Consider the following 3,503-nt stretch of genomic DNA (forward strand, 5'->3'; position numbering starts at 1 on the left):
AAGCTACTCCTTGGAGGCAAGGATTCTGGGGCTTCGTCTGACATACTTTGGACATGTTGCCAGGAGGGACAGGTCGTTGGAGAGGGACATCATGCTTGGGAGGGAAGGTGGAGGGACAGCACAAGAGGGGAAGACCCTCTGTGAGATGGATTGATTCGGTGACTGGGGTAATCTGGATGGGTGTGTCAGAGACAGTGCGGTTGGTGCAGGATAGAGCAGTTTTTAGCGCTGTTGTGCATAGGGTTGCTATGAGTCGCAAACGACTGGACGGCACATAACAACAACAGCAGCAGCATCTGTGAAAAGAATGTGGCATCAGGACCATAGGAAGACTTATCAATAACCTTTGTTATGTAGATGATACAGACTTGCTTTCCAAAAGTGGGGAGGTCTTAAAACACTTGTTGCAGAAAATCAAAGAATGCACTTTCAATATAGATTGCATCTTCATGTCAAGAAAACAAAAATTCTTACTACTGGACCGATAGACGACATCATGATAAATGGAGAAAAGATTGAAGTTGTCAACAATTTCATCTTACTTGGAACCACAATTAACACTTGTGGTACTAGCAGTTAGGAGTTTAGGAGATGTATTGCACTGAGAAAGTGTACAATAAGGGACCTCTCCAAAATTGTTTAGGAGCAATGATGTCACTCTGAAGACTAAAGTACACCTAATTTAGGAATGGTCTTTTCAATCACTTGCTATATTGTTTAGAGCTGGACAATGAATGAAGATGACAGAAGAAGAATCAATGCATTTTACTTGTGGTGTTGGAGAAGAGTTCTGAATATCTCATGGGCTACCAAAAGAGAAAACAAGTATGTCTTGGACAAAGTACAGCCAGAGTGAACCTTAGAGGCAAAGATGATTAAGTTGTGTCACATACTTTAGGCTTGATACTAGGATAGACTATTCCTTGGAGAGGAATATCATGCTTGGAAGGGTGGATGGATGACAAAAAAAAGAGCCCTCAGCCAGAGGTTTGGAGGCAGTCATTCTGGCAATAGCCTTGAGTGTGTCAGAAAATATGGGGGTGCCACAGGATAGGACAGGGTTTAGATCTGTTATTCATAGGGTCGCTATGAACATAATTGACTCAATAGCACCTAACAACAATAACAGGGAAAGAAGTGGGACTGAAAGTAAAAGCAAAAGCTAAAATCAAGGCTACTTATCACCACATTAACAAAGCAAATAAGAAGAATCACATGATCCTAGCAATTGATGCAGAAAAGGCTTTTGACAAAATCTAACACCGTTTCTTGATTAAAACACGCAGCAAAATAGGAATGGAAGGGAATTTCCTCAACATAGTAAAATATATATATATATGCAAAACCAAGGGCCAGTATCATTCTCAATAGAAAGAGACTAAAACCATTCTTCCAAACAGGGACCAGACAAAGACATCCATTTTTACCATTGTTTCTGGTGAAACATTCTTCTAGGTCATATAGTCCTGGTGTGTCCATTTGCCATACAGAGGTAACTTGTGTTCGCTCTGAAGCTGAACACTGTGACACTGACATGTCAAGTGCAATAATGGTTACCCGTGGTGGACAGTGTTTGGTGATGCTCCCCGGTTAAAACAAGGTTGGAAGCAGGAGTGGCATCCACTTCCATAAATAGCTTGCCTCAGGGAAACCCTAAGAACCTGGAGAAAGGATGAAAGTCACCCAAGTGTTGAGGACTTTCATTCATAGAGTCACTATGAATCGCCTATGACTCGATGGCACTTAACAACAACAACATTCAATATTGTATTAGTAGTACTTGCTAGGATAATATGACAAGAGAAGGAGATAAAAAGCATTCAGATCAGCTAAGAGGTGCTTAATCTGTTGCTAGATCATATAATAGTGTACACAGAAAACCCCAAGGACTGACAAAAAACCCTTAGAGCTAATGGACCAGTTTAATAGGGTGGCAGGATACAAAAGCAATATAAAAAAGTCACTGAGATTCATCTACAGTAACAAAGAAAACAGAAAAAATTGATAAAGCAATACCATTTACAGTAGTCAACCACAAAGAGAGATATGTAGGAATAAACCTAACTAGAGAAACAAATGACTTTTATGACAAAAACTATATAACACTTCTGTGAGAAACAGGAAAAGACCTAAATAAGTGGGAAAATGTTCCCTGTTCATGGATAGGAAGACTCAATAGAGTGAAAATGACAGTTCTACCAAAAGCAATCTATATGTTTAATGCAATCCCGAAACAGATACCCAATTGATTCTTCAAGGAGATTGAAAAGGCACTTGTCAAGTTTAACTGAAGAGGAAAGAGACCCTGAATAAGCAAAGCACTTCTGAAAAACAAGAATGAAGTAGGAGTCATAGAACTCCCTGTTCTCAAAATCTACCACCACACAGCTGTAACAATGAAACCGCATGGTACTGGTACAATGACAGACATATAGATCAATTTAACAGATTTGAGAACCCAGAAGTGGACCCATCTACCTATGGTCAACTGATATTTGACAAGGAAACAAAACCTAACAAATGGTGCTAGCAAAACTAGACTACTACACGCAGAAAGCTGAAACGGGATCCACATCTCACACTATACAAAAAATCAACTCACAGTGAATCGGAGACATGGGAGTAAAGTCCCAAACCATAAAGATCATAAGAGAAGGCCTATTGTTAGTGTTGTTGTTGTGTGCCAGTCAGAACTGTCCCATAGCTGACCCTCTGGTGGGTTTTCAGAGGTAGTTAATTGCACAGGTGGAAATTGCCCATCCTTCTCCCATGGAGCAGCTTGTGGCCTTGAACCACATGCCTTCAGGATTGTAGCACGGCTTCTTTCCACTAGGCCACCAGAGCTATCCTGTAGTATAAAGAGGCTGCCAGATACAGCCAGAAATGAGTGATCAGGAGAGGGTAAAATTGATGAATGGGAACTTCTAAAGATTAAATCCCTGTGTGCATCAGAAACTTTTTCCAATAGGGTGAACATAAATCCTACTTTTTCTTTTTCCTACAGGGAAAAAGAACTAAGCACTTATTTCACATTTAAGCTTCACCAGCCTTAACAAAGTGGGTCCTACCATTATGACAGATTAATAAGATTAAGAAGTTACCTAATTTTTTTGGAGCAAGAGTTTAAACCCAAGAGCTAAGAGAAAATTTATGTCTTTGTTTGCATATATTTGTTAAATTTTCTAGTTTATTTTTGTGTGCCATTCATAGATTTATAACTGACCCTCCAGCAGGTTTTCAGAAACTGTATAAACTGCATGAAAGGAGATTGCCCAACTTTCTTCCATGAATCACATGCCTTTTGATTGACATTGTTGTTGTTATATGCTGTCGAGTTGCCTGCGACTCGTAGTGACTCTGAAGCCTGCCCTGTACTGAGCCAGTTTCACTGACTGTGTCACACCTACACCCATTGTCCTAGTTATTGTATCAATCCATCTCATCTGGGGTCTTCCTCTCCTGCGCTGTCCCTTCCAAGCATGATGTCCTTCTCTGAGGATCAG

The sequence above is a fragment of the Elephantulus edwardii genome, unplaced genomic scaffold (assembly GCF_000299155.1).
Source record: "Elephantulus edwardii isolate Elephantulus edwardi_28Jun2011 unplaced genomic scaffold, EleEdw1.0 scaffold00005, whole genome shotgun sequence".
Classification (NCBI taxonomy): Eukaryota; Metazoa; Chordata; class Mammalia; order Macroscelidea; family Macroscelididae; genus Elephantulus; species Elephantulus edwardii.